Raw genomic sequence first — 13,135 nt, forward strand, 5'->3', positions numbered from 1 at the left:
GAAATGTAGTAAAAAAGTTAGACTTATCTTAAAGCATCTATTAGCAAATTACGTCGATTGACGTCTAAATCATCTATGTCACTTCCCTGTGGCCATAAGTAAGACTAGATTTCTTTGATTTGAACTACGCTCTTGCATATTGCGACATGCTCTTGGAAACCGTACTTAAAGTTCATGAGTGTGGACATATGCTCTACGTACCTCCACCAATCCCAGCCTTAAAGTCAAATGCACTTTTAGCTAAGATGTGGCACAGTCCTGAAAGCAAAGACACAGGGACACTCTTACAAGAGAAGAAAATTGGTGACGTTTCCTCGTTCTTCTTTTATTTATACCCAAAAAGTCCTAAAAGCTGTAGTCCTTTTCGCGAGGCTAGTTCCTAATATGAATTTTCGGTCGTATTTTCTTTACTTCAAGAAACAGAGCAACTCGCTCAGATTCCCATCATTCAGATGAAATTCAGGGACATTCTTTTGGGTAAAATGCTTATTATGACTTTTCTATTGTTAATTTTTCGAATGCTGTGAGTTCTACATATTAGAGAGTTGGTGCATGGAAAAGAGTAAAAATGTATTAAGCATTTTCTGCGTTTTCATTATAGGTAAGACGAAGCGTTTTGGGTGACCTCGATGAATTCTACAAACCATTCCTGACAACAGGAATGATGTGGTACTGGTTGTAGATTTTGGAACAGTGATTAAAGTGATTACCATTAACTCTTTGTTGACAGCCACGCATACCTGGTAGTACTTTCTACTATTACTGTTGTTATTTGTTTCTTGTTCAAATTAAGAGACAACATTATGTAAGTGTGTACATTGCAACGCTGTTTGATATGACACCTATTGCAGCGTAAAACACCCACAATGATTCCCGATTTCCATTGCAGTGAACCGTTCATATAATAACAAATCTCAAAAATCTAGCATTCTGCTCCAAGAGCAACACTGAAAAAGTGTCGATCTTTAAAGATCAAGAAATTAAAAGTTTACATTCAAAACACACCTCAGGGCCAGATCTTGATGTTTGGCTGGAAAATGCCTTCTCGCTTTATCCGCTAGCCCTTGTTTCTCTATTTCACAAAAGCTAGTGTCGCAAACACAACCTTTGCCTCGTTTATGACCGAAAAGAGTTCTGGGAAAAAGTGTCGGGCCACCCAGTCCTACCAGCAAAATTTCACATCCATCGAGACTTTGCCACTCAAAACTGGCCCAAAAAACCTTGGTAGGTCCTGATAGCCATCCACAGATGGGCCAGAGACATGGCTTCACTTGTGAACCCGCCAAGCTTGCAGGAAAGCATTTTGGCGCTCCAGTCTACATGAAACCACCTCTCACCTCTGTTTTCCTTCAGAGGTTTTCCTCTACCCACATTCCAGCTTAATGATGCTGTCCTGAGGGCTTCTTTAGAGGGAAAATGGCTCGAAAAACACTTATAAACGCGAGAAAACGAATCGTTTTGAACGTATCCAAACAAGAGCGGGTTATCTAGGTCACGTGATCCTAAAGTCTGAGCCCACGGTGTCTCAAAACCGCAAATATTGTAAGGGTTACTTCATATAACGACAAACATAGTGAGCTTAAATTTTGCATGGCCAAATTAGAAGGTTTTTTGTCTGTCGAAAACGGGTTAAGACTCCTAATGATCTGGGCCCAGTTGTATCGAGGGCGGATAGCGCTATCCAACGGATAAAACTCTACCCAGCGAATAAGTGATAACAAAACGCACTGCACTATCCACCAGTAAAAGATTTATCCTCTGGTTAGCGTTATCCAACCTTCGACCAACCGGGGCCTAGTGGAAATTTTATCCTCCAGCTGCCATGCATTTTCTTGCATATACTACTTTACTTTAGACAATTTGGTGATATATCAGCCCAGTAAACCTTTAAATCAGCAAAATAGCCCCTATTCCAGTTCCGCGTGCGAAGTTTAGTTGGACAGCAGTATCCTATGGTTGCGTACACGAAAGCGAGGCTATCGGGTCAAGCTTCCCTGAAGATTACTAGCAGGAGTGTAGAAAATATTACATCGCTGTTAAAGTTTAGGTGAAACATAATGGTTAGACACTGTATAGCTTTTGGCTGTACGAGCCGGAGTTTAAAAGAAGATTGTCGTGGCCACGCATGGAATTCCTTCCCGCTATCAAACAATGATCTTCCCCAGAAATGGCTGGTAAAAATCCGAAGGGAGAACACTCCTTTAAACAAAAACTCCTATCTATGTAGCAAGTATTTTGAGCCTGAGTGCTTTTAAAGTCCCTAGGAGGACAGCGAATGCGACTTAAACCGGACGCTATACCTACGAAGTTTATTTTCTCTGCTGAAAAGCCACGGAGGAAAATACCTTATGATCGACAAGCAGCAACAACAACTACAAAGAAGAGTAGTGGGACTGCGAGATGTCTCAGTGTGAGTAAGGATACGACTGTCGACATTAATTTCAATGATGAGCAACAGAAGAGCATCGAAAACACAGATCCAATCGTGTTCAAAGATCCACTCGAGTCCACAGAATCAGGAAGACCACTGCTTGTAACAGCTGCGGTGGTACTAGTAGTTTTCCTCGCTCCGCTCACTTGTTTACATGCCAAGTGCTGCCATTTTTTAAGAAAATCGCCATCCCATCCGTTCTTTATGTAGCATATAACCCTATTTTAAAGAAAAGGTACACAGACATTACGATTCTGTAACGATTTAGCATCAGAGTAAAAATGCCAAGATTTAAATAAATATTATGAACTTACCTTTGAACTAGCACGGGCTTCGAAGCTGTCGATCCAGCATTTCCATCTTCGGCAGTTCCTTTACGATACGAAAGCCATTCCTTCAGCCTTTCCTTTGAAAAATCACGAAGACACTTACCGCTTAACATTTTCACTTTCTCTTCGGCAGATAAAAATGCTAATTTTGTAAATAATTCAACATTTTCGACGCTCATGCTAAATTCGACTTCACAACTTCTGTAATCTTCGAGAAAGCTAGACCCGATAGCCTCGCTTTTGTGTGCACTAATACAGGAAGCCGCTGTCCAACTACACCGCACACGCAGAACTGGAATAAGGGCTATTATTCTTCATACTGTATACTTTACCTTTTTAATGGTCCTACCAATGATATAATCGAGAGCTTTTTTGGGATAGCGATAATTTCCTCTACTTTAATGACCTTCACGATTGATCTAGGGGTAAAACTGCAAAGGGAAAATGGTTGTTAGCGTCTCTTAGGGGCTAGAACAAGATAGCAGTCAAGTGTATTTCATCTCGCTGCCTTGTTTTGTGTGTATATGTGTGTGTGTGTCTGTGTTTCTTTTTTTGTTTTTTTCATACTATTATAGCTGGAAAAGTAGCAAATGTATGTAAACAATCTTTAGACGTACGAAAGTGAGAGTGTCATCAAAACAATGCGCTAAAAATATCGGAACCTTTTCTCAAAGTTTCTTAATGTATAGTGATTCTGAAATGAGGTGTATTCTAGGACTTAAACTGTTAAAGCCTGGTTTAAATTTTTTCTTTTTATACATCAGATTCAGCATTTACTGAGGGCTTTTTTCAGCACCTGAAATACAATAATGACACCGATGTCATTAAAGACCGCGTTATAACACTAGCAAAGGCTGTTAATGCCGTGAGTAGTCAGTAGTAGATGCAGAATGCCTTTCAACTTTAACAGAGCACAACTTTTAGCTCTGCAATAATTTGGCAGAGACACCACTGTACTTTCTACCACAAGATTCCAAAATAGGCGTACATTCTTTATGATGATAGAGAGAAGGGGGAAAGGGGTGGAGGGATGGAGGAGAGGAACCTAGAAGTTTAAAGTTTCCTTTTTTCAAGTCCTTACCACCGATGTCCGAATGTCTTTAAGTTTAAAATCATAAAGCAAGGATTTTCCAGTCGGTCGAGTGATGCACAAACGAACCAAAATTGTTTCCTTTTCCTTCCCGGCGGTCACCATCTGCTTTTCTTGACTTTCGAAGATTGTGATGGCCTGAGCGGAAATCGTGATCAGGGTATAGAAAGAAAGCGGCTTCCTCAGCTATGGTACTGACAGTTCTGATATTTCTTTTCAGAACGACTCACTCCTCGAACATCACGTTACTGGTTCCACTTTTATTTTAAAATAGTACTAACCATTAACAATATTTAACTTACAACAATTAATAATCAAGTGGTTGGGATATGAAACATTTCTCTTCTCCCTAGGGGAGAGCAGCAGCAATCGACTCAGTTTAGCGGTGTGTTCAGCATGTCCAAATTAATTTCCCTTATTCATATCAGGGTCGTGGTAAAGGGGTTGGAAATTTGGACGAATGGCGAAGCTTTTGAGCGTCAAAAGACGGGAGGAGCCGACCTTACTAGCCTTAACACATATCGAAACGACATTTTGGCTAAAAGAATTCCTCATGACAACGCACAATTACTGAGGTAAGAAAAAGGCAGGGATAACAAAAGATTTAGTTCTTTAAAAGTCACATTTAAGAGAATTTCTTTATGAATCAAATTTTTATTGATAAAGATTTTCGTCCCACAGACAATAATTGATTGGATTAATTTATTTCATTGACCTAGATATGATCGTGTGTTAAGTTGTCCTCAATCAGATCCCGTAATCTGTACCCTCAAACAATCGGAAATCCAAAGTTTACATTGCGCGAAAGTGTTATCGTACATATAAAACCCTCTTAAATAATAAAACAAACAATCACCTCCCTTATGCCGTCTCCTTCTCTGATAAATTTAACATAACCTGTATAAGCATTATCGTACATATAAAACCCTTTATAAAAAGAAATAAACAACTTCCCCTACCTCGTCTCCTTAAATAAACTAACATTTTGCCCGTAAGCGTTATCGTATATGCAAAACTGCAAAACCCTCTAAAAAAAATTAACCCCCTCTCCCACCCCACTTCCTTCTTTGAGAAATATTTGGAGTACATCCATACCTGGAGTACATCCATACATGGAGTACATCCATACCTGGAGTACATGCATACATGGAGTACACCCATACATGGAGTACATCCATACCTGGAGTACCGTGATCCATACATGGAGTACATCCATACATGGAGTACATCCGTATATGGAGTACATCCATACATTGAGTACATCCATACATGGAGTACATGCATACATGGAGTACATCCATACATGGAGTACATCCATACATGGAGTACATCCATACATGGAGTACATCCATACATGCAGAGATAACTTAAATATTTGCAGAATGATGACAAATTAAAGCAGAATTATAAAAAAATTGCAAAATGAGCAAGTTTAATCAACTGATTACTAATGGATTTTATAAACATCCAGCATGCTGATTTCAATAGTTGTCATGAGATTTCTTAAAATGTTCTTAATTCTTTGGAAAAGAGAAAAACAGAAGCAAGCAGCGTTGAAAAATCTGTTTTGATTTCAGCCGAGAATAATGTTGTTTGCATAAAGCAAACGTACCAAGTCTTACAATGCTGGAAACTCTAAGTGAAATTAAGAAAGGGGGAAAATGGGCCATTACTTTTCAGGCCCAAAACGCACAAGCTACAAACAAGGCTACAAAGGCTTAAGAATAGTAATTCAATGAATTAGGAAACAAATAGGTTTGGTCTTTTAGTTTACAAAATAACTCTGATTATTTTACGATGTCTAAAAAAGAGACATCGTCAATCAGAAGAGGAGCTGCTTCGAGTTACCGTTTTCTATCTTTGTTTCAGCGACTGGAGTTGATCTGATTGTGCCGGCATGGCATACAAGTGGTGTCAATAACGTAAGTTAGAAAAGAAAATCTTCATCGCTTTTTAATCCACATAGATAGTAAGCTCATGAGGAAGCCTACCCTTTAAACCTGATTAGCAAATACCTCATTCATATGCTTGTTTGGGTTCAGCATTGAAATGAAAGGTAGTGAAATCAAGTGGCTCCTTTGGTACAAATGTCAAATAGCGAGCTAGTCAAGTGAAGTCAAGCTGCAAATAATGAGTTTCCTGCCTCGTTCTTTGTTCTTCTCGAACGGCTCAGACCAAACATTCCAGGCTTCTGTAACCTTGTTCTCAAAAACACTTAGGTGGATATGTCGTAGTCTTTACTCTCAATTGCAAACAATCGGAAATTCAAAGTTAACATTATGCGCGTAAGCGTTATCTTACATATAAAATCCTCTACATGTATATAAAATCAATTTTAAGGTAGACCCATTGAGGCATTTGTCGTAAATACGAACTGACATCAGTTGCTCAGTTTTACTTTCCCAGTGGTACTATGGAAGCATCATTGGTCCTTACGTAACTGTTGCTCATGAAACGGGTCACAACTTTGGATTCAGCCATGACTCAGGTGAAAATGACGGAATTTTTATAAACCCTATTTGACGTTGGAAATGACTATATATATATCACACTGGATCTAAGGAGACACGAGAAAATCAAAATACTCGTCCTGTTCTCTGTATTATCCACAAAAAAGAAAGTTAATTATTTTTAAACCTTAATTCGTTTTTATCTTTATCCATATATTTATCTGATTATTGATACCAAATCCACAGCAATTTAATGTAGTCTGTACATTCATCAACAGCGATGTTCGTCATCACAGTGTTCAAAATTTTGTGGACTCACGGGTAGCCTTTTTTGTTTGAATACTCTCTTATTTGATCTACCGAAAGCCTTTCTTGTTACGTATTATCTGATAAACGAAAATAAATAGAATAAATTCATAAATTAATCGACCATCATGGGATTGTTGACGCATAGTTTAACTATGGTTGACGGGATCGCCCTCACTTCTCGATCAGTTATCTATTACAATGTGTTCTTTTCGCAGAAAGCTGTAAGTGTTTGACCCCAAGAGGTTGCATCATGGGGGGTCACAAATATGTAATATTAATTTCCATGATTATGTGCATACTATTTCGAAACAAGATACGAATAATCGGTTCAGGATATAAAATGTGAATATTCAGTTCAGGAAATAAGAGCTACTTAGAAAGATTCATTTCTATCCGTTGACAACACTTTATATTCTTATTCCTAAAGTGTATGGTCATTGTTGTGATCATTGACTTCGGGTAAATTTGGTAGCGCAGGGTGCAAAAAAAGGGAAAATGCATTTGGCATAAAACAGACGTTTTTGGCAAGACACATGACTCATCGCAGAATGTTGTGATTGGGTGTCAGAGAAACACAAGCAGCAGAAATTACAAGGCAAATATTGTAAGGTTACCAAAGACCGTCTTTACAATGTCAGTACTGTCATCGAGGTTACTTCGTCATAAACGAAAAGTCACGTGATAGGAAAGGAATAGCGATTTCAGCAAAATTCAATCGTGCCAATGAGTACCAAGGACCACAGTAGACAAAAATGACAAGAAATTCAAAAACCGGAGTTCATTCCTCCTTGATGTGATCGGTAAGGTTGTTGATGGTCTCAAAAGGTTGTTGCAAGTTTTACAGGCTAATCACAGAAATATACCAATTCCAGGACAAGAGTTGCAGGATCTTCTAACAGCAGTTTGACTCAGCTACAAAAACTCGGTGACTGGTGCTTATACAACGTGCCATCGCACAAGGTAAACATTTTTATTTCAAGAACAGGTATTAACTGCACAAGGGTCCATCGACCAATAAAATATGATACTAACTAAACTTCATTTCACTATAAAATTCACGTTGAAAAGAAAGTACTTCTTGACCGTTCGACGGTCATTTTCGAGTTAAAAAGTAAAATTTTTGAGCATGCTCTTAAATATATACAATCGATTGTTAATTAACAATTGGTTTACTTTTGATATCATTTCTATTGCTTCGCTGTTTTCTTTTACCATTTATTCCGTAAAAAGTTTTTCTTGTATTATTTCTATTTAAATATTTTTGAGTTTTTAGTAAGTATCTCATTAACATTTTAACAACCGATTGTATATGTTTAGGTGCATCCTAAAAAATATTTTCGTTTTTAACCTAACAAGAATCACTTCGTGAATTTTACCGGGGCCACTGTTGCCTTGGCAACCCACGTTTACACTTACATGAATAAGGATCGTTTGCATCAACAAGTTTGTCGTACGACATGAAAATCTATTTTATCGCAAATATTCTTTAGAGAAAAAAAACGTCTTATGAATAATGTGAAAAGAGAAAATGTTAGGGAATCCCGCATTTTGAACAGTTGATAATTTTCAAATCTGGCAACCCTGCTTTGAAAAACGCGCAAGCTCAATGTCACTGTAATGCAGGCGTGACTCTCCTTACTCTAGGAGAGTCATGCGTCTGTTACTGTGACATCTAACGCGCGCGCATTTTAATTTTTGCTCTTGTATACATTTTTCACGGTAATATATCTTTTTGAAAAGATTCAAAGCGATAGTTATCGGGTTGGGCTGCTTATAATGCGTAGTGACAATTTCTTTGATAACATGTAATGTTGTGCACTCAAAAAGGGACCATTCACATTCATTCACACTATGATAGTGTAATATAACATTTTGTTTCAGGTTTTTACCAAATATTTCCAAAATTTTCCTACTATCCCCAATCCTTCGTTGGTACTATATTACTTAGTAATTGTTTCACGGGTTTTCGCATACATCTCTATTGTAATTATACCATTGTCAATAAAAATACAATAAAAGGCATAAATGTTCTTGTTGGCGAATGATATAATGCAACTATCCAAACAATTTTAATATAACACAACATTCCTCGCAACAGAATTCAAGTCACTGTTACTTATGAAGCATATTGTTTAAAATGTGAACAGTTTTAAATATAGAGCAAACAAAGTGTCAACATTTTTTATAACATGGACTTCAAAATTATACAACATTCTGTTGCAGACAGTGCAGACGTAATAAGGGCCTTCTTTTATTTTCTGGCAAAACTGTGAAATGCAAACATCAACATGCAATTTTGTTATTTTCTATTTTGTTGAACTATTACTGATTGATTTCTAATTGCATTCAGCTATTTTTCTTTCTTTTCACAGTCCGTGCTGTCATAACTCTTTCTAGACTTTACGGCTTTTCTGTTAAGCATTTGTTTCTTTTGTGATGCATCCATCTCTTTATACTTTTTTCTTCGATTTTCAAGCATTTGTTTCTTTTTTGAATCATCAATTTCTTCATATTTTTGGCACAAGTTTCAAGAAGCTCTACTTTCTTCGCTCTATCCATCAAACTGTCCCATTGGTTTTTCGCTGGCTCCAATTGCGAGTAGTGGTCATTGTATTTATTGTAGATTACACTTACATGCATAAGGATCGTTTACATCAACAAGTTTGTCGTACGACATGAAAATCTATTTTATCGCAAATATTCTTTAGAGAAAAAAACGTCTAATGAATAGTCAGCGATACATCCCTAACAATGTAACGTTGAAAAAACGACAGAAACCGTCTGTATTTTATGACCGGTGCCAGCCTTCGGCTGGGCCCCGGTAAAAATGACCGTAGAACCATCAAAACGTCGTTGCTTTTAACGTTGATTTTTACAGCAAAATCAGTTTCTAAAATTTTGTTGACTCAAGTTAGACTTCAGCCTTGAAATATATACACAAAATCGAGTCAAGAGGTTCGCTGTTGTGATAGATATTTAGATGACATTATAAAAGGTTAGTTTTTGCCAATTTCCACCCCATCTACGTAGATCTAGGAGGGTATCCATCCAAGTAAATTTGTTCTGAACTCTGTAATTTAATTTATAAGCAATAGATAAAAAAATATAAAAAGACTGATTCGCCATCACCTATTAACAAAGAATTAACAAACAATAACTTCAATGTGTAATAATTACATAGAAACAACGATTTTTCAGTTGATTTTTTCTTTTACAAGTCTGCAAACGATATTGTGGAAATGGACTTCATGAAGAAGGAGAGGAATGTGATTGTGGCACTTCTGAGGTTTGTCTTTGTACTCTTTTGTAATAAATTTATCATTTTCTTTTGATTTTTGCCTAAGTCACTTTCTATGTATTGTAATGGTGATGATGATAACTAAAAAAATTGTAAACAATGTCGGTCTATTCCTCTTAGATGTCTCTTGAATATCATTAATTGAAGAAGTTTGAAAACATGAAGAAGTGGTAATGTTCTTAGCCCTGATAAAGACAAAGAGCTGAGTTTAAGAACAAAACTGAAGACCCTACAATAACATGGGCACGGCTGAAAAATGATTTGGACACAATTCAGTTCATGTCAGGTCAATATTGTACTCTTTTCAGTTGTAAAGCACGCAGGGAGAGCCAGAGGATGAAATAAGTATAGGAAGAAACACGAGATGCAGTAGAGTGTTTGTCCTCTCTTCCTGAATGCTCTAACCGCTTCCTGCATGCTTTACAACTGAACAGAACACAGTCAAGGCTTCTCCATTTGTTTTCTAACGAAGAATCTGTTAAACTCCCCACGCGTTACATTTCATTTTTCAAAACAAATTTTACTTCCGAACACCTTTGTCCAGCCTAAAAACAGAGCTCTATTTGCTTACTTTCTTTTTTTTTATCGTATTTAAGAGCAAATGTGCCCAAAAAATCGAACATTTTCAAAATATGGTGGCAACAGCCAAAACATCGATTCGGCTCATATTCTCATGTTAGGTTGGCCTAAGAGTGAAACAAACCACTGCATACTTCTTTTGGCTGAATATCGATTTATTTTCGAGAAAATCGATAACAACTGAATTCCGCTAAAATGTGGCTTTTCAGGCTCAAAATTTCAGACGCGTCTCGGAGCGTCGCGGCGCAAAACGAAAAACCCTGCATTGATAAAAGGTACCAAGTCTTGAACAACATCGAAACATATGTTGATTGCAATTTGAGCAATTTTTGACCATTTATTTACACAATCCAGTTGAATTTATCCGACCTACTTCCAACTAGTTTGAAAATAGGTCAAAAGTAGCCCGTGACTTAGCTATGTGCTATACAAAATAATTAACCGGAAATCTGGGTTTCGGAAGACAGAAGTTAGTTCTTTTGGATCTCCAAAGAATTTTTTGGGGAAATGATTCTGGGCGATTTAATAAAATTTTAAAGTTGGATAAAATGCGCCGATTCGACGGTGTCGTCAATTAGTCGAAAATGTACGCATACTCACGCAAACTCAATTTTTTCGCATTTTACGTCCAATCTATTGCTTATTTAACATAATATGCTTCTACCCTCCACGTTTCTGAGGATTGCAGTCCTGAAATTGTTGCATCTCCCTCACAATAGCGATATTACTTGGAAGGATAGTCAACGCCTCCTAATAATGATTGTTCACAATGCATATCTCAGGGTTTTTGATTTGAGGTTTCTCTATTCCTATTTTGTTGAAAAAGAGGCTGTAATTACTTCATGTAAGAGATCTTTGCTTAAATTTTACTCTTTCACCGAAACACGAACCAAATGTAAGCGGTATTTTGCTGATTAATAAACGTGTTTCTCGTCTGCGGAACAACACTAATTAATTTAAAGTGAGGTCTACTGAAATCGACAACTTCGCAAAAACAGAAAATTGTACTGTAAAACACCTGGCTTCAGGAACTTTGGTCTTGTTTTAAATATACGAAACATTTCGTGATTAAATGTATTATAGTTAAATGTATCATGGTATTTTACCAGGGTATTTTATCATGGTCATTCATCATGGTATGACAAATTCAACATTTGTGAAATCGCGTGCCATTCAAAGTTGTCAAAGTTTTCCGTTGGGATCCTACTTGAGATTTGCACCGCGCTTGAACTAGACGTTTCTTCAGTAACCAGCAAGCGGAAGCAACCCTATATAGATATTTTGCAAGAATTGGTTGAAAATTGTGGTTGTAAAAGTATGGGCTAAATATCTAGTGCAAACCTTGAACTCCCTGCCTGCGAAAAGACCCGCGCCCTGTGGGCAAATCTAACGGATTACTAACGTACCTTGCTGATCCGTTCTAGCTAAACAGGGAAGTGCTTTTTTTTGCCGTCTATAAGAAGGAGTCGTTTACTTCTTAAATTTAATTAACTTGGAAGGATAGATTAAGCACAACATGGTTTTGTGTTTACTCTTTTTTGCTAGCAAAATATAGATGTTAGCTTTTACGCAGTGGGCGTCAAAATTCTGTTCTGATCAGACAACAGGCGTATAATGTGTCTTAACGCATCATCTACACTTTAAAATATATCGCCTTGTAATTCATTGATGGCTCTGAACCCGACCGTATTTGAGGGGGATAAATGACTTCTTACTTGGCTAGCGTCTCCGACAAGAGTACCAAATAATTTACTGGTTGGGTGGATTCTTTCAAAGCCCCTGTTTCAAATATACAATATCAGTACAATTAACGCTCGGCAAACATGTATTTTACTTTAAGTCCTTAGGCATACCGACCCGACAGCTAGTGCAGTGATTACTCTAGGCTTCTCTTGAGTTTCGAGGTATGCAGAATGAATGGTTTTAGTACCAGACGTGAGCTTTTGGACCGCTGCCAGTAATAGATGAATGTTAAATAAAGTCTTTTTTTTAATTGCACCACTACGCCATTTCACCAACTGTATTTTACCATTTTACTATCATTTCATCATTGGATTGCGCAGAATGTGCGACGGCATTACGTACATTGTAAAACTGGGCAAAAATAGGGACAGAAAGCGGAACAAAAATCGGCAGTACTGAACCAACCAAAGTGTAATCCTTTTTCTTCTTGAAGGCTAGACTTTTGAGTAAGCAATTTTATGCGTATCAGACTGTGTCATCGGTCGCAAAGAACACTTTCATGGTTTAGTTTAGTTTTTTTTTTTGTTCACGTCTTATGCGATGGATAAGATGCTTAGAGAAGGCCGCAGGAAGTAGAAAATGAGACAACATTGGAATTATAAATCCTTAGTTTAATGGTTTAGCATATGATATGAGCAAAGATATTGCTCATTGCTCGCACAATATCGCGCGTCTTATATGTCGAGTACCATGGAGTAAGGTATATTTATTACCAGTAAATAATTCAAATCCCTTATAATTGAGCTGTATTAGGTCAACAACTGAAATCGATATCCTTAAATAGTTGCATCTTTATGTATCCAGGTAACCATTTACATCAGGTTTTTCAATCTAAGCTCATGACAAAGACATTTTCCTTCTCGGATTTGGGCTTCTGACACTTCTATCGTATTTACACTTTTGTTA

The sequence above is a fragment of the Stylophora pistillata genome, chromosome 11, assembly GCF_964205215.1.
Source record: "Stylophora pistillata chromosome 11, jaStyPist1.2, whole genome shotgun sequence".
In the NCBI taxonomy this organism is placed as follows: domain Eukaryota; kingdom Metazoa; phylum Cnidaria; class Anthozoa; order Scleractinia; family Pocilloporidae; genus Stylophora; species Stylophora pistillata.